Source organism: Ochotona curzoniae, unplaced genomic scaffold, assembly GCF_017591425.1.
Source record: "Ochotona curzoniae isolate NIBS_2020 unplaced genomic scaffold, NIBS_Ocur_1.0 contig_2321, whole genome shotgun sequence".
Lineage (NCBI taxonomy): Eukaryota > Metazoa > Chordata > Mammalia > Lagomorpha > Ochotonidae > Ochotona > Ochotona curzoniae.
Window position 1 is genome coordinate 4,153,698 of NW_024465421.1, and position 19,947 is coordinate 4,173,644.

The following is a 19,947-nucleotide window of genomic DNA, read 5'->3' on the forward strand; positions in this document are numbered from 1 at the left end:
CGGTTGGCTTTGCTTAATCCTTCTCTCTTCTCATATCATGTCTCAAACACTGCTTCTACTTTGGCCGTTCTTTGACAGACCTGCATGACTCACCCTTGACCTTGGTAGCTTGTTTTACATTCCTCTGCTTGTTGGAGTCCTTCTCCAACTTTTCCAATCCACCTGATCCCATTCTATGCTGGGCGACACGTATCTCCATTCTAACAGTACACCTGCTTATTGCTTTTCTTATTTCTCATCTCCCTTTCTTGACTAGAATGTAAACTCCACCAGGGCGGTGATTTTTGTCTGGTTTGTGTTGTCAGTTGTGAACACTTACAGCATTGCCTGGCATGCGGGAAGAACTCAATAAATGCTTGCTCATAGAATGAAGGAATTGGCAGTCACTGCAAAATAAAATAAAGCCAGATAAAGGTGCTATCTTTATTAAAGCACTTGTTCCACGATGGCTTCCAGAGCTAGACCTTCATGGTGATGTTGCTGGGAAGACTTGGCTTCTCCCCAAAATGCTTGGAATTTGGATAGCTCTTTACCAGGCCAGATGTTCTGCTGATAAAACAAAGAAGCCGGGCCCGGTGCGCTGGCGCAAGTGGTTGAAGGTCCTCGCCTTGCACGCCCGGGATCCCATATGGGCGCCGGTTCTAATCCCGGCAGCCCCGCTTCCCTTCCAGCTCCCTGCCTGTGGCCTGGGAAAGCAGCAGAGGACGGCCCAAAGCTTGGGGACCCTGCACCCGCGTGGGAGATCCGGAGGAGGCTCCTGGCTTCGGATCGGCATAGTATCGACCCGTTGCGCTCACTTGGGGAGTGAATCATCGGATGGAAGATCTTCCTCTCTGTCTCTCCTCTCTGTATTTCTGCCTTTCCAATAAAAAAATAATATAAAAAAAAACAAAGAAGCCCAAGTGGACACCCAAAATCCAGCCTGAATGGCAGGTGCAATGTGAAGCTGGATATCCAGAACTTTGAACATGATCCTGTTGACTCTCCTGGGAATGACCACTCTGGCTGAGAAGCTCTGCCTCCTTTCCCCTCCACGAACATTTTTTACCCTTTTTTGAAAAAAATTTATTCAATGTAAAGGCAGAATGACAGAGAAAAGGAAAGAAGCAGAGAGAGAGAGACTTTCTATCCATGGTCAGGGCTGGGCCAGGCTAAAGCCTGGAGCGTGAAACTCCATGTAAATATCTTACATGGATACAGGCTCCCACAGACTTGGACCAGACTTGATTTCTCAGGTGCATTAGCAAGGAATGGGATCAGAAGTGGAACAGCTGAGATTCTAACTGGTGCTCATAGGGGATGCTGGTGTTTTGGGCAGTGACTTCACCCATGGCACCACATGACTTACATCCTCTCTGTGTCACTCTCTGATCTTTAAAAGGGAAATGGCATTTTTACCCTTTGCTGAAGGCCACATGAGGTAGTGGATGTGAAACACTTAGGACCGTGCCTGAATGTGTAGTCGTTGGCACTCAATAGACGTTAGCCATCAGCACAGCTCTTCTGCCTGGATGGGCTGTGGGATCCACCACTCATTCCAGTCGGCTGGCTGTGGCGTTTCCTGGTTGAAGTCCTAAGTGAAAATGGATTCCTAGCTGGACAGGACTGGCACCACCCTCCCTGACCCTGCCTTGGTACCATTATCAGACAGCCTTGTTGATGGCATTAGCTCAGGGATTGTCAATGTGTGATCCATTTTTCAGAGGTTTTTCAAAGGCTACAAGAGCCATCTCAGGCACAGACTATGCCTGATAAATGTTCATTACTGTTGTCTTCTTCCTTTCCCTACCTGTTTCCCTTCCTGGCAGGCTCAGCTGCTGTGTTTCTGTCTCTAGGGCCTCTGCCTTTGAGGAATAGGCATTCTCCACCCCCTGTTGGGGAGGTTTTAAATAGCAGGGAGCAGGTGGCACAGCATCTCCCGCCCTTCCCCCAGGTGGATACAACTCCACCTTGGCATTCTTCACACGGTTTGAACATGAAACATTTAAAATCCTGTTTTCCCAAGAGGTGCTGTTGTTGATTAAATGAACTAATGCATGTCAGGCACTTAGGACAATCCCGAGTATTGAGGGAACATTATTTAAAAAAAAAAATGTTTATTGTGAATAAAACTATTTGAAACATGTCTCAAAGTGCTCTGTGCTGGGGATGTTGAAGATAAAAGGTCTGCTTCAGACCTCAGCAGACTCAGCAGGATCCCTGGAGTTTTGGTCCCTAGGTCCCTGTGGATATCATAGATTGCAGATACAGGGGCTCCTGTTATCCAGTAGCTTAAGTTTTGCATCTAACCCAGGCAGTCAGCTCTAGAGCACCCTTAATAACTAATGCAACGTGACTCTCGTCGTTTCTTACAACGTGTGGGAGCAAAAAGTCCTGACTTTCACATAGATTTCTTCCCCCGCCCTCACAGTAATTCTGGGTGCTGGTTCGTGGACTCCACAGAGCTGGAACAGGTGCATGGAAGGAAACTGTCAGTGCATTGAGATGGATTTGCTAGTAGCTCTGATTGAAAGGCTGGGCATACTTGCCTGAGTACTTCCCCTCGGTGTTCCCACCCTGGATTGAATCCTCCTGGTCAATATGTTTGCAATCCCTGGGTGCTTCCTGCAGGTTTCCACACCTGTTGGAGACAAACAGAACCATTGCAGCTAGGAGTGAGGGTGGAGGCATAGTGTTTGGCAAAGTGTGTACTGGATGAACTTGATCTTGGTAGCAGATATTAAATTTACAATGATGAGAATCTGAGCAAGTACTTCAGCACCCGACACACTGTGTCCTCATTTCTAAAATAGAGACAGAATATCTCACCCAGAGGGTGAAAGAAAATGAAATAAGGCAGCCCTATGAATTGGGCTTGAAATGCAAATACAATTTTTTTTCCCCCTCACACACTAGGAAAATGACTCATTATCCCCAGGGTTTAAATACCTCTGAATAATTATTAAGTTATAGTCAAGCTAATCTTCCCAGCCTTACTATCTTCACATTCCTCATTTCTCTCTTTCAGGTTTAACGATTGCTGTCTAAAATGTCTTCTCATGCCCTCATGCCATTCACCTCCTAAAAACCCTCATTGCTTCCTTTTTTTTTTTAAACTTACTAATGGGCCCAGTATTGTGGACAGCAGATTAAGCAATGCCAGTATCCCAAAATGAGTGCTATTTTTTGTGTTCTGGCTGCTCTATTTCCCATTAAGCTCCCTGTAAATGCTCCTGAGAAAACAATGGAAGGTGCCTCACGTACTTGGTCCCTACCAATCGTGGGGGAGACCTGGATGAAGTTCCTGTCCAGTTCCTGGCCATTTTTGCCATTTGGAGAGTAAAGTAACAGATGGACACACTTCTCTAACCCTATCAAATAAGTAAATCTTTTTTAAAAAATTGAAAAATTTTACTTATTTATAAGGTAGAGATCTATAAAAAGAGAGAAATTTTCCCTTAGCTGATTTACTCCCCAAATGTCTACAATAGCCAGGGCTGGGCCAAGCAGAAACTAGAGCCAGGAATCCAATCTGGATCTTCCTTCTGGGGACAGGGTCTCGAGTACTTGTGCTATCCTCTGCTACCTGGAAGGAGGCACCTTCACAAAAAGCTGGAAGGGGAGGCAGAGTTGCGATCTGAATGCAGGCACTCCCATATAGGACGAGGGTCCCAAGCAGCACCTGGGTTACTCAGCACTGAGCACCTGCTTGTCTTCCCCTCCTCCCACTCCATCCTTTCCCCGGCTCGTGCTGCCTTACACTGAACCATGTGGCTCGCCAGCATGCCTTGTGTTTCCATGCCGCTGGGCCCTTAACTCACGGTCGTTTCTCAGTCTTCTCTGCATTTCCGCTGTGGTACCTGCCAGGAGGTTCCTCCCTTCTCACTGATCTAAATGGGATTCCATGAAGGAAGTAATGTTTCTCTTTGAACTTTCCCAACTCAACAACAATTTCTCGCACTTCACTCTGGAACCTGCACTTCTATCTCCGTCTTGCTCTGGCTCCAGTAGCTGTTATGAATATGTATGGCTCCATAGGAAGTAGAAAAATGAATGGGGCCAGCTTAAATTAAAAAAAAAAAAAAGGTGTTTGCTTCCCTCATGGAACAAATTATCCAGGTTTTGGTAATAAATAGCATTGATTCAGCGTCTTAATATTGGGGAGCTAGAGCCTCTCTCTTTTAGTGCTTTGCTACTCTTGGCATGTCTGCCGTCATTCCTAGGTTTGTCACTTCCCACTAATAAGATGGCTGCTCTGTACCAGACATCGCATAGTCTATGTCCAACATAAAATGCACAAGATATGATAATAGTGACTGTGCTTTTTTTTTTTTCAAAGGTGTATCCATCCTCATCCCATCCCAGCATTTGTCTGCATTGATTTTCATTAATGAGCAAGACAGAGAGAATATTTCCTGTTCACTGGCCCACTCCTGTAATGCCCACAACAGCCAGATCTGGGCCAGGCTAAAGCTAGGTACCCAGATACTCAATCTGGAGCCCCCACACGGGTGGCAGGGCCCCACCTAGTTGAATCATCCTCTGCTACCCTCGCATGGTCCACATGAGCAGGAAGGAGGTATCAGGAACAGGACCGAGACTCGCAGCCACGCACCTGGCATGGAACACAGGCATCCCTAGTGATGTTTTAATGTCTGAGACAAACACCTGCCTGGCTCGTGTTTTATTGTTACTCCCAGCTTTGAGGGAAACTGGTAAGATCAGGGTAGAGTCTGGCATGGTACCAGTTCACATAGAGTTGGCATTTGTCAGCAAGAGAAGGGATCGCCCTTTGGATAAATGCTATTCCAGTTTTGTCGGTGCCTATTTTGCTCCCTGCCAAACAACCAGGCCTCTCCCTGGCATCTGAAGGGCCTGGCAAAATAGGGAACTTGTTAAGCATTTATTGAGAAAACAAGTGAAAACTACATAAATATCCCCACTCCCCCACTCACCATCAGTTTCTGAATCTTATAAAGACCATTTTTGTTCATACCCAGGAAATAGCTAGGTGTTGTGTTCACTTTATACGCTTGCTTCTTTGGGCATCGTGTGGCTGAAGCCAGAGCCTCCCATGAGGGCTTAGACAATTTTCTCCTGGGGAGAGCAAGCCTATTTAGGATCTGCAGGTTGTCAGTTCCCAAAAGTCTGCATGTCATTTTGTGCATAAAACAACAAAGGTGAGGTGCTAGGACTAGAACTCTCCGGCTGCTGCCAGCGGACACAATAAATAGCATTACATTAATTTTCTGTTTAATAAAGTGCATGAGAACCCTCCACCTTGGCTGTGCCTGTGTGCCTGGGGGAAGCAGAAAGACAAGATAGAGTTTCACTGAAGGCAGGGGACCTGCTAGATAAAGGGAATTTAATTGAAGTGTGCAATATGCTTACCTATGTAGTTGGCTGATAAAAACACAACTGTCTTTTTCCCTTTGCACAGGACCAAAGATAAAATCGGAGCCACGAAGTCAGAATCATATTTAACAGGATGCTTTGGTCCTGGTCTGAGTCCCTCTGTGTGTTGTAAGGCATCGCAGTGTCAAAGAGTAGTGTTGTGGAGCATGTCGCCAGGAGCTGCAGAGAGGGTCTAATTGTAGGCTCACAGGAGGCAGGGGATGGCGGGAGGGAGGCAAGGAACTGCAATTTGCATGAAAGCCGAGGTTCAAAACTACTCCCAGCTTTCTTGCTAGAAATCTGAATAATCTTTTAATTTGGGTTAAAGAGTGCATATAATTTCCTCTTCATGCAACTGGCTCAAACAGATAATGATTAGGTGATAGATCTAGATTGTACCTATGTGAGTCTTTGGCCACTAGACTGCAGGTAGCTTTATTCTTTGTTTTTAACAGCAGTTCTCAAGGGGGTCCAGCCTGAAAGGGAAGCAGTGATTGGAAGGTGTCTTACAATGTGGCATTGTCATTTCCCCCCTGTGCCGGAATTACTAACAGGATTAAGGTGTATTCACAAGAATGACCTTTCCTCCTGAGTCAGACATTGTATCTGGAGCCAGACACAGCCTGCTCAAGCCCCTGGTGACAGTGATGGTTGCAGCTGGATGCAGTGTTCTCAGTGACAATGCAAGGCTTCAACAGTGTCCATCAGTGGGGAGCTCAAAGATGCTCTCATCCTAGTCTGTCTCTTGACTCTCCCAGCAGAACCATTCATTGCTTCCAACATGGGGATTTTGCACCAATGCTTCAAGAGAACATATAACATCAGTCCATATTTAGTAATTTGGACAATATGAAGTCTTGGAAATTGGTCAGATTTCTTTTTTATTCTTGCTCATCCTGAAACCATACGCGCACTGAAGGACAATCCCCTTCCTTGGCTGAACAGCAAGCCTTGTAACATACTCACACCCCATAATAGTTTTGTCTAGCTTGTTGCCTGGTAACGGGCTATCCTGAGCAGGTTTGTCAGGTTTCTGCTGTCTTTCAGGAAGGGCCCTGGCAAAACCAGTCAAAACCAGCCACAATCAAGATGGTGACTGGAGCCTGTGCAGCCCAACACAGACCAGCCATTACCCAAGGCTCATGCTAATGCTAAGAGGCATATGCCCAAAGATGGCTGTCTTTGAATACTCATGACCTGCTAAGGGTGCCTGCTTAGGGAAGTTTCTAGCCCCTTCTTGAACCCACCTATCAAGATCAGCACCCCAGTTTTGCCCAGAAATGCAGTTATTTTCTTAACCTTTTATGTCTTGAAACACCTTTTTCCATGGGAAGATGGATTTTGGTTCCATTCCTGATTCTCTTGCTTAGTTATAATAAATCTCTCTCTCAATCTCCATCTCTGTCATTTCCGTTTCTATCTATCTGCATCATCCCTATCTCCATCTCTACATTGACCTCCATATCCAGCTCATCGTTCACCACCTCCTGCACCTCCTTCTCTACCTCCTCTACCAACTCACCTCCACCACCACCACCACCTTCACAACCTCCACCACCACCACCGCCTTCACAACCTCCACCACCACCACCGCCTTCACAACCTCCACCACCACCACCGCCTTCACAACCTCCACCACCACCACCGCCTTCACAACCTCCACCACCACCACCGCCTTCACAACCTCCACCACCACCACCACCTTCACAACCTCCACCACCACCACTTCCTCCACCTCCTTCACCTCCACCAGCACCTTTACCACCATCTCCCCCACCTCCTCCATCTCTACCACCTCCACAACCACAACCACCTCCTCTACCTCTACTTCCTCCACCTTCACTTCTTCCACCTTCACCACCACCTCCACCACCTTGATTTTTGCTGTTGCTAAACTATGAACATTACATGCCACAAGAAGTCCAAGGAAGGGGAAACTGTTCATTTCTTTTTTTTTTTTTTTTAAAGATTTATTTTTATTATTTTCTCATTGGAAAGGCGGATATACAGAGAGGAGAGACAGAGAGGAAGATCTTCCATCCGATGATTCACTCCCCAAGTGAGCGCAACGGGCCGATACTATGCCGATCCGAAGCCAGGAGCCTCTTCCGGGTCTCCCACGCAGGTGCAGGGTCCCAAAGCCTTGGGCCGTCCTCGACTGCTTTCCCGGGCCACAGGCAGGGAGCTGGAAGGGAAGCGGGGCTGCCGGGATTAGAACCGGCGCCCATATGGGATCCCGGGCGTGCTAGGCGAGGACTTAACCACTTGCGCCACCGCGCCGGGCCCGAAACTGTTCATTTCTAAACATTAATAATCCAAATAGGGCCCAGCGTGATAGCATAGTGGGTAAAGTACTCACTTTGCACGTGCCAGGATCCCATATCGGCACTGGTTCTAATCCCGGTGACCCTGCTTCCCATCCAGCTCCCTACTTGTGGCCTGAGAATGCAGTTGAGGATGGCCCAAAGCTTGGGACTCTGCACCCATGTGGGAGACCCAGAAGAGCTTCTGGTTCCTGGCTTCAGACTGGCTCAGCTCCAGCTGTTGCAGTCACTTGGGGAGTGAACCATCGGACAGAGCTTCCTCTCTGTCTCCTCCTCTCTGTATATCTGCCTTTCCAATAATAATAATAATAAAAAAAACCCAAGTAACAAATTGTAGTTTTTTTCCAAAAATGATTTATTTTATTTTTATTGAAAATGTAGAGTTATAGACAGAGAAGACAAACTTGTGTGTGAGCGTACACACACATACACAAACACACACACACACACATATCTTCTATCTTCTGGTTCACTCCACAAATGACCAAAGTGATCTGAAGCCAGGAACCGGGGGTTTATTCCAAATCTCCCCTATGGGTGCAAGGTCAAGGACTTGGTCCAGTCTCCCATGCTTTCATAGGCCATAAGTAGGGGAAGCTGGATCAAAAGTGGAACAGCTCAGATATGAACCTGGGCACCACAGGCTGAGGTCTAGCTTACTACACTATCATGCCAGCTCCCTGCTGCCCTCCCTCCACCCTCCAGTGGTCATTTTAAACTGAAAAACTTTAAGGTTGATCTTAAATTTCTGATGAGTTATGGGGGAGAGCAGAAAGAGAGGAGATAATTTAAAATGTTTATTCCTACCCAGAAAATGGTCCGTGACCACAAGCAAAATTTAACTTCTCTGCTTGTCTTTCCTATTCTAGTCAATGCTAAATGTCAGAATTGTTATGCTTTTGTTGTAAGTGAAGATGAGTCTAGCTCCATTCACTTTCTTCTTGATATGAGTGCTATTTGAATGTAGACATTGGGGGTTTCAGGTCTGGGATAATGCTGGCGGTTGGCTGCATCTAGTATCCTGTAGACGCATGATAACCTCATCCATGATGAAAGGAGGAAGACTGAAAACCGGAAGGCAAAACTTTTGCTATTTCACTACAGCATAGTGTCCTAAATGGAAAAGTGTTAGTAAAGAAAATATTGAAACTTAGTCAAATGAGTCGGGAGGAAACGTTGATGCTCTTGGCTGGAATTCGCAAGGGTCAGTGTGTTTTGTAGGAAATGGTACATTTACATTCTAAGCAAATGAATCACAAATCAGTCTACCCTGCTCCCTTGTTCTCTCCAAAGGCACCCTTCTCTCAGCTCTTGTGTGGACCAAAGAGCATCTTCCTTCCAAAATGGTGCCAAGGAAAAAACTTATGCAAAGAAAGATCATTTCTAGTGTATTTCCTCCCCCTGCAAGATGCAATCTAAAAACTGCTCACTATTAGGGCTTGGAATAAGATACGTGATTCAATGAATGACAGAAAAATAAGAAGACATCCATCAATGTGTCTGTTTCCTTCCTACACCCAGAGCTTTCCTAGATCCACAGAATGTCAACGCGCAAATCACCAGTAAGGCTGTCTAAATAGGAGGAACAAGTCACACAAAAGGAAAGACTTACAAATCGTGTCTCTTGCTGTTAATTTAATTGCTCATCTTTTGGCAGTGTTGTTCAAAGGAGAACATACATGGCGGTAAGTTGCACGGGGAAGAGGGAGTGGGCTCCAGGGCTCAGAGTTTGAGCAAAAGAGTATTTAGCAAGGAGCCAGCTCTGGGACATGACTGCATTTGCATTTCAGAGAAATGAATCAGGATCAGGTCAGTCTCTAAACAGGACACCTTTGTGCATGTTCCCAGGTATACATCAATACCTGTGCTTTTCCCCGATGTTGTTGTGTACCCACACTGAGCCTGCTGGCAGCTGGCAGGAAACACCTTGGGGAACAGTGCGTGTCTCATTTCAACACACTATGAGGAAAGGGCCTGAGAGAGACCCAAAGCCAAGCTCTGTCTTGCAAACTGCTGTGGGAAAAAGGTAGTGGTTGTGTCTCAATCAGTGATAGAAGGGAGAGAGGCAAGGAAAACAAATCTTGCAAAATGAAAATTCTCCCCCTGGCATAGTTAAGGCTATGAAGAAAGGTAAATTTCAGAGTAGGCTAGGGACCCAGCTGTATCCCCTGAGGACCGCCCCAGGGAAGTGCACTGTCTGCAAGAGACGCCTACACAGGGGACCTCAAGGAGGGAAGGGCAGAATTCAAGAATTCCTTCAATGACTGGGAGTGAAGTCCAGGGAAGCCTTTGTCTGGGTTCTGACTGTTTAGGAAAGCAAACTTCTTTCTGTCACTGGCTGGCTTACATTATTAACTTTTTGGTAAAATGAGGATAAGGATTCAAAGTCGCTGGAAAGCATTATCCAAGATGCTCCTAGAATAGTGAGAAGTGATGGGGGTTTGCATGACACAGGTCGCACATTTAAAATTTAGTTCCCGCCAGTTTCTGAAAGGAAGTGAGGGGCATTTCTCAGTGCTGGCTGTGGGCAGAGAACTTTTTGCACACTGGACTTCAGTGATTCAGAGTTACAGTTTTCTTTAAAGTTCGTCATATGCACTGGGTATTATTGCCTTTATTTTCTTAGATGATGGGAGCTGGGGCTCAAGGTGTGGTTCCCTAATTTGTCCAGTAGTGGACTTGGACTGACATCCAAGCACATGTTCCTCCAAAGCCTGGTTTTTATCCACTACACTGCAGGAGGGTGTTTAGCATCTAACTTTATGAAGGAGCACCCTCAGATCACATTGCTTAACATTTTCCCCCCTTCTTTTCCCTTTGCCTTCTTCCTCCCTTCTTTCCTTCCCTCTTTCGTTCCTTTCTTTCTCCATCCCTCCTTCCTTTCTTCCTGCCTCCTTCTCTGTTTTTCTCTTTCTCTTTCTTCTTGCTTTTCATTGGTTTTCTTCTTGGGATTTGGTGGAGTTTTTTCCCCCTACTAGCTGTGCATTAAACATGTGCTGCATCCGAAGCATTGCATGGGAGCTGAGAGGGTACAAATACCAGAACAGGAGTATAACAAGAAATGTTTATTCTAGTAGGAGGGGTAGATGTGTAAATTATTTCTTTTAATGAGTCAGTACATACTAAGTCATTTTGAGGATAGAGAAGGATTGAGTGTGAAGAATCAGGAGTATTCGGGAGTTGAAATCTAAGATGAATTTCTCAATCTGATACATCCAGAGCGAATAATGTAGACAGAGAGTTTGCAATTGACATTTACAGTGGAGGCAAAGTCCATTAGTGTTGTGAGTCTGTAGTACTGCCACTCTAAACAGTGTGAGATGTTCCGTGAGTATCAAGGGCTTTTGGAAATGGAAAATGAAATGTCTCATTTTCGCTCATGGAACGTTATTCTTCATGAAAGCATGAATGATGCCAGAGGCAAGACAGAAGCAAAGACCGTTCAGAGCTCATTGTCAGACTATGTGAGACAAAAGATCAAGCTCAACCTGGCAGCACAGGATATGGGTAGCAGAGTGGATTCCAGAATGACTGCGTGTATAGGTTTAATGCCACTTGACAGTTGCGTATGTACTGGTTATAGAGTTTAATTGATATGACAAGTAGACTTTGAATATGCCATGTCATACAGGCAATAGAAGAGCATGTTCTATTCATGTAACGGTTCTGAGCAGGTGACAAGTTTAGGGAGGCGCATTTAGGGGTTTGTACTAGAAGATGTCCTCCCGTCCTTGACACACTTCTGTGGCTCTCTTGAATTTCAGGATGGCATGGGGATTGGACAGTCTGGAAAGTCTCTCCAGGATGGGAAAGAAGTTTTAGGTCTGAAAATGACACACATCCCTTCCATTAGTGAGCTCTTGCTCACATAATTGTATTTAGCTTCAGGGACATCTGGGAATTGTCATCTCTTCGTATATTCAAGCATATCAGGGAGGTAGGTATGTTGCTAAGCAGTTGGTCATCCTGGCCAAAGACTGTAAAAAGAGAAATGTGATTGAAGATACAGTTTTGCTCTGGAGAAACAAGTCTGAGATGTGAAGATCAGCTTTGGCCTTAAGAAGATAAAGGGCTGAGGACATGAGAGAGAGAGGGAGAGAGAGAAACAATATATGAATGGACTAGGTGCTAAAGAAGGGAAGACTATTATAATCAAGATTCTCGGAGAGTTGGATCTGTGAGGAGGTATTTGCCATGTTACGGTAAGAAAGAAAGGACGAGAAGCAGAGCCCCTGAGTAAACATTTTGAGATCTTCTGTGAAGGATGGCGAAGCAAGCGGTGCATGACACAGCCCCAACAGAGTGGGAAGTGAAGAAAATGATGCTCCCATCAGGAGAATGGAAATACCACGGAAAAGACCTTGAAGGGAAAGTTTGAGAACCAGCAAGTGATGGACAGGTAGATGGGACCCTTAGAACTGGATGAGAGATAGTCGGGCAGGTACGTGAAATGCAACTGATTGGCTGGTTGATTCCATGGCCATCAATATGACAGGACATGGAGGAGGGAGAAATGATGAGATGGTGTGGTCTCACTGGTTGTGGCAGGAGACCTGGAGGATGTTTGTCTCATGGGATGCTGTGATTGCCAGAGACACAGTTGAGTCTGCATCCAGTCTGCATGAGAGAGAGAGAGAGGGAAGCTGACTCCTTGAAGGGTCCTGATGTCAAGCACTACAGATGGAGCTGTGGTGCAAAAGCAAGCCTGAGGGCCCAGGTCACAGTGCAGTGAGTTACACCACTATTCTGAGTGTATGTGTGTTTTTTTGTTCTTCTTTACAGCTTTCCTATATGTTGCCTCTTTGTACAGGGATGAGTGTGTAGCAATCACAGAAGCGCCTAAACCAAGCTCCCAACATCCGAACCCCTGTGGGGAAGGGAGCATGGTTTTCTTATGCATCTTTCTCCTAATTTAAGGCTGCCCCCTCCCCCCCCCATAAAGAGCATTAAAAAAAAAAAAACAACGCTGGCTATAGCTGCCAAGCCCTGGTCGCTCTGTGGGCTCATGGGAACCTAGCTCTCCATAGTCATCTGAGGGAAGCAGAGATCCTCCTGCTCGTCCGCTGCCTACAGTTAGAGGTGTATAATATTTTCAGTCTTTCATGAGCTTTCGATAAGCTGGCAGAGGAAGCCCGTGTGACTCAGACTGCTTGAATGCCACCAGCTAAGAAGATGGCAGTTGCCTGCTGTTCTCTGCCTGTAAGAGACACTGATTTATCATCAGTGTTTCCATTTCCAGCTGGAATTTTCTGCCGTACCACGCACTGTATTAGTTATAGCCTAGAATGGAGTTTGATATCAAATAGTGTATCAAGTACAACTCTGACTGGATGCTAGCCTGGTATTTATTGTTTGGTGATGCTGGTGTCAAACACTGAGATATGTTTGCATGTGACTTGAAATGTTTAATATCCTCTAATGAATCATTGTATCCGCTTGCAGGCCAGAGACTAAGAGAGATCTTCAACTGCTGGTTCACTTTCCAAATGGCCACAACAACAAAACCTGGGTCAGACAGAAACTTGGAGCCAGGGACTCCATCTGTGTCTCCCACATCAGTGACAAGAGTGTGAGTGCTTGGGCCATCTTCTGCTTTCCCGGATTATGAAGGAGCTGCATTAGAAGAATAACCTCAAGGACTTGAACAGGTGACCATATGAGTAGCTGCTTTTGGAGGAGGTAACGTGAACATGGGGCCACAACATCCACCCCTAAATGCTTAGTCTTTGAACAATCTGCAATGTAGCGGGTCATTATCCCAATTGTACAGCTCAAAGAGGTCAAGGCACACACACACACAAAAAAAAGAGGGCACAAGATTGCATCTGGAAGGATTGCTTAAATCCTTGCAACTTCCCATTTGTTTCCAGCAGTAACAATAATAAACTCAAACCGCACACAGCACAGCCAACACACAAAACAGCCTTTGGTTCTGTGTGTATCCTGGCTGCTGTTTCTAAATTAGAATGTCTGGAAGGCAAGGGAGAAGATGGTCTCAAGGGAATTTGATTTTTCTCCCAGGAAGCTATGAGGGGTGATGGGCACGCTAGCCTGCCTGGCTCCATCTCATTTTCTTCTTCATAACATGGGGGGTAGCGTGGGGGGAGGGTGTGGGGACTGTTTCTCTGATTCACTCTGAATGTTTGTGGTTGGGGACAGTGGGACTGCTGCTGCCAAAAGTCAGCATGGCTGCCATCTGCCAGTGTGGAGATGCTTTGGTCAGAGAAAGATCTTGGGTCTGGAATTGCCACAGAGAGGAAGGGCATGCCGCCATGCCAGGCGGCTGCTGATCACGCATGTGATGTCTAAGGGCTGGGGGCAGGGGGCGCTATGCGTATGTTAAGGTTAAGTTTATTTCCAATCATGTCAGCTTACTCTTCCCCATTATCAATAGTAAGGGAGCTTGGAGAAAGTTAATGCCGGCAGCTTGTGCAGCTTAGCAAATTCCCTGGCTGGTTGTCTGCGCTTAATGCAGCCCGTCTCATCAAAGCTAGCCCGTTGCAAATTCTTAACGAAAGGCCACACTGCTCATGAACTGGGGAGGCCGGAGATGAATTCTCATCTACTCAGAAATGGAAATACAGACACTTGAATAAATATTTCATGCTTTCTTGTGGTAGCTAAAAACTCTTCAGCATATACTTGACAATGCTTCATTAACTTGTTATTCATTCTCGGGTGAAGCGATGAATGCCAGCAGAGCATGATCACGTCTCCAATTCCAGGAGAGTGGAAGATTTTCCAATAAATTCTGAGATGTTCCCTATCACTTCTCACTTAAAATTTTGTTCGAATAATACGCTACACACAATTTTATTTTGAAATACGATGATCTTACTATATTAACCTTTACAGCTTGCCTCCTATATCTGTGGGTTCCTTGCCTATGGATTTAATAACTGGGGAGCTATTTGGGAACAATTTCAGAAAGTTCCAAAACGCGCAATTATAATTTCGTGTGTGCAAATATTATGCTCAATCAATACGCATCTTAAAACTCTCCCTGGCCCTGTCCAGGTATCCAGTTCCACTGCAGCTTCTGCAATTTCAGGTGTTTGTAACAGTAGCATTCCATTACTGATGCCAGTAATGGAATCTGCCTATATTGGTCGTGGTTTCATGCGCTTCTCACAATCCCTGAGGCTAGCCCTAACTTCAGATGAGAATCCACTTGCTCCTAGGTGGCCGTATCCCCCATTGTCTCTCTTGTTCCTCTTTTCTAATTTTATTTGTGAGGTCGCCAAGTGGAAATTGGCTTGCTTGTGGGTAAAAAGCAACTTCACATGCTTGACACTGGTCATGTAGCAAGAAACCAAGTTTGCTAGGAACAGCAAAGCCAGATATAGAATGCCAAGGATAAGAAAAAAGAGAAAAGAATGCTGGCTTTAAGAACTCAGCATGTTCCCAGGATTGTAATAGACCCAAATCTAATCAGTGACTATTTGCTTCTGCATTCCTACTTGCTTGCCCCTACCAGTGCCAAACAACACAACAATTTACACAATTACCCTATAAAATATGGAGACAGGGAGGATCTTGGAACCCAGCCATTGTAGAGTGATCCAGGCTCGTTCCTCTGGAGTCAAGGCTACTTCCTTTCCATAAGTGTTAAGTCCCTGGTGGTCAATTGCCATGACAGTCTCACCTTCATACCCTAAAGCCTGCCTCCTTATTGCACTACTTTAGGGATCAGGGTTTTAGCACAGGGAATACATGCACTCACATACCCTAGCTCTGGTGTGGTGTGGGTGGTACTGAGTGTGCATGTCCTTGAGGGCACAGTCTGCGAAGACCCAGCAGAAGTGCAGGGAACAAAGAAAGGAGGGCAAAATGCAGATATCAGCCAAGGGGTGAGAGAGGGCACAGGAATCACTCACCAGGTATCAGAGCATCTTTTCATCTTGTTTTGCTTTGTTTTCTCAGGGTGGTTTTTCAGCGTGAAACTCATGAGCCCTTGAAGTAAAGGAGGGCGTTGGAGAGTCTATTTTCTGCCAAGGGCCATTTGGATATTGATAACACTATTTGCAGGCCCTACAAAAATATCAACTTAAAGAAAATCAGCCTGCATGTAGATGTATTAAATTTTGAGTTCTCCTTATTGGCAGGGCCAAACTACATGATCTCAGCAAGTGTATGTTCAATATGGGCCCCTTGTTTGGAGAAAATTCAGATTCCAACATTGCACTTTCAGCTGTATGAGCCCGTCCCAGCTACTCTAGCTCCCTGGGTCTCAGTTACTCCTCTGTAAAATGAGGCGGTCATTACCCTGTTGTAGGGCTTATGACAAAATCTGATGAGCTGGTGTAAGTTCCAGTGCAAGGTTTTCAAATTCTCATTGCAGTTTCTAAGTCGTTCAGTGTGGAAAATCAGGTACCTGCCCATCAGTCCTCATTGGACAGAGGGGGAATGGCAGGTGCATGCATGAGAGGTAGCACACCGTTGGGAAGGGAAGGGAACAAGGCCCACTGATGCAGACACACAAATGGCTTCAATGAGCTCACATGTGACTTCGCTCACCCGGAAGAGCTGCTGTGCACACAGCTGAAAGCAGCAGCTCTTAACCAGTGGAGTGAATGTTCATCTCACTTCCTAGTAGCTAAAGAGCAGCTTAGTTGCAATGTAGGGTTTGACCAGAGACAGAGCACTAGCTCTCTCAATGCCCAACTACAACTTCAACAGCATATGCAAATTTCTGTTGACATTTGTATCTTGTTGAGTTTTGTATCCTGCTATGGTCTATCTGCAGGGAACACCCGACTTGAAACTGAGCAACTGTCTGGGGGTGTGCTCCTTCCTTCTAGATTGGCCTGTCTGGGGACTTGTGTGACGTTTTTGATCTTCTATGAGTTTTCTCCTCTCCAGTTCTGTGAGTGAGGATGCCTGGGTAGACAGCAAAGCTGAAATTCCTTCCTAAAGCTACTCGTAGGGCACACAGGGATCCCTAGCAAGGGAAAACAGCCCCAAGCTGTTGTATCCTTGACTACATTGAGCTGTCTTGGGACTTAGTCCATGTTTGCAAGCTACAAGAAATAATTTTAGAGATTTTATTGTTGTTCCCAATGATAAGCAATGCAGTCATGACAACAACAACCGCACAGTTCTTGGTGGGACTTGAGATGGCACGTTGAGAACTACTGGCATGAAGAATCAGTGGAGTTGTGATAAGGAGTCCCTAGGGCCAGTGGCAGTTCCCAAGATGCCACCAAACAGTGATGCTTTGTCTTCACAATTTGATTAGAGCATGTTATCTGGAAGGTTCTAGAATTTACTGAATGACTTTATTAGACTCAACAAATGTGTTTGCAAGCACAAAGGCCCTGTCCACAATACTTCTTCCAATATTATGTATTTAGTCTCCTCAACAATGGTGTTTGGTAAATGTTATTTTTTATGGAAACAGCATTAAAAGAGCAGGCTTGGCAAAGCAGCATTTTTGAGACCTGTGCCTATGAGTAACCTTGGGCTGAGGAGAACCTCTGACTTCTCTGTTCCTTTGCATCTCATCATCAACATTAGGAACAAAGATTATGCCAACTCCTTCCTGGGATGGGAGGGCATCTTCATGTTGGCCGTAAACATTCTAACAGATGGCCAACACAAGGCCCAGAGGTGTTAACTGATATCCATAAGACCACATAAGCAGAATTCAATCTAGGAGGAGCTAAAGGCTGGTGCTTCAAGAGATGGTGAAGACTTGGGAAGTGTGCTGGCTGGGCAAGGTGGATGTGGATAGGTAATGGAGTTCTTCAGGTTCCCTCCAGAGAGGGCTCTGAAAATAGCCCTGTCATTTCTTGGTCATTGTAGAACAGGTTCATTTGTAAGAGGAGTAGTTAGTGCAATGTGATAGGTCCCTGTGGTTATCCTCATAAGGCACCGGGTGGGCAGAGAAGCTGGAAGACATTTCTGCAGGGCAGTACATGGAGCCTTGGCCACAGGGAGCCAACTTTCGCTGTCTGCAGGCTGGGCCCACCTCCCGCACTGTTCATAGATGGTGTAATTGCTCATGGCTCCTCTTCGCAAAGGGGCCTTGAGTCACAGCAGTGGAGCTGTCTTCCTGCTCTCTGGGAGCTTCAAGCCTCCTCCTGTCTGGGTTCAGTAATCCTGGCTGCTCCAACTGGGGCTCCCCTACTTCCTTGAACTTGAACTTGTCCATTACAATGAAACATGGCCACCAAAGGGTGCACCATCCGTCATTGCCTAGTATCCATAAAACCTTCACCTCCAGCCATTTACCTTCACTGTTCTATTCTAAACTATCCAGCAGAGGAATTCATGCCCAGGGAGCTGTGAAAATGGACATTTTCCTTCTGGTGAACAATTGCAAAAACAACTTTAAGAAGCAACTTTTAAAACTTACTTTCTTTTATAAAAATATCTTTATGAAAGGGTTACATTGTAGATAAGGCAAAGAAGAACAATTTTATGGGCTATGATCTGACCATCTAAGATAATCATATTTATGTATGTGCTATGATTCAGAACAGTTTTCTCTGTAAATGCAGCTTCTTAGAAAATGTGGTCATTCTTTACTCATTAGTAACTGGCTTCTATCATTCACCAGTGTATCAGACATGGCTTCACACCATTGAGTGTTCTTCCCCAGTATCAAATAAGGGCAACATATAGTCATGCTACTGTGCTGTTGGATATTTACGTTGTTTCTTGCATTTTTTTTTCTTTCACTGCAGAATCAAAGAATAGCACTGGGCTCCTTGCTTCCAAAATTGAAGTGTAGAGATTTGGGGTAACCACCCATGGGCAGAAACAAGTTTGTTCTTTGTTGGAAAGAACTCACACATCTCAGGCAAGCTGATAGGCCGTGCTCCTAGCTCCTGTTGGATTACCCTCATGGAATCCATCATTCTTGCTGGCAGGTGCTTTTCTAGCCAAATGTTAGCTAATCGTTGTCTGCCAGTGATTGCCCAGATGGGGACGATGTAGGGCTGTGCTGTAGGCCACACTTGGCACTCTTGCTGGCTTAGGTGAGCTTCTTGTTTTTCTTTCTTTTCTCATAAATTTAGCAAACATCTATTGAGAAACCAACCTATGCTAGCCCTAAGGGATGTAGGGAGAAATGAGACAAGTCTTGATATCTCAAGGGACCCTAGGGGTAACATTTTGGGCAACACAGTTCTTTTCTCTTGGGAGTTGCTTTCTGTTTGCTGATTTCATTGGAACATTTGGTGCTGAACCTAGCCTGGTTCAACGTTCACACCTGCCACAAAGGAGTAGTGTGTGTCAAACCATCTCTTCTGCCAAAAATAACTGTAGCAGAGGGATAAAATTGCCCCCGCCAGAAAAATAAAAGCTGCTAAAGCTGTTTAAAGGCACCGAAACGAACCAAGAGTGCCACGACCCAACAGGGTCAAGATCTCACCAATCCTTAGCTGAGGAAGCTACCTGCTTTCTGCTGATTTTATCTTCAAGGCATTTTCTAATAAGCCAGTGACTAGAAATCAATAGCAGACAGACAGCTGTATAAATTTCATGCTTGGAAAATTGGCAATACAAGTTCTAAAAAAAAATTCCACACATCAAGGAATCAATATGAGAGAATTAGAAGATTTTTTTTTAAATTTTAAAAAAGAAATCAAAGATAGGAAATAGCTGCAAGTGGTATACAATATACTCCCGTATCGTCTTCTCTTAGATTCACCAGTTTTAAGACCTTGCTACATGTGGAGAGTGTTTAGAATGAGGCTCGTATTTATTTAATCTCTTTCATTTTATGCATAAGGCAGAGAGAGAGAGAGAGAGCTTTCTTCTACTTGCCTTAATCCCCCAATTCCCATACTAACCAGGACTGAGCCAAACCAAAATCAGGATCTGGAATTCAATCCAGTTGCCCATGTGAGAAGCAAGGACTCAAGTACTCAGACCACTGTTCCAGGATGTGCATGTTGTCAGTAACCTGGAATTGGAAGAGGTGTAGCAGAGACTTGAAATAAGCACTGCGATATGGGATAGTCATCCCAAGCGGTGACTTGAGTGCTGTGACTAACGCCCTCCCCCCGCAACCTAACATTTATGTTGGTGAATTTGTAGTGAAGCAAAGTACTCTCCGGCATGTGAGCAGACCTCATAGGAGAACAGGATCCACGTCCCCAGGCAAGGGGGAACCCCTACTGCTTCTCAGCCTATTGGCTAAGGTCAGGTGCCGAGAGAGTTCTCCACACAGGCTACCTTTGTTATGTTTTCTGCACACTACAGTGTTGGGACTTGGTCTTCATATATTCAGAACGCCTTACCA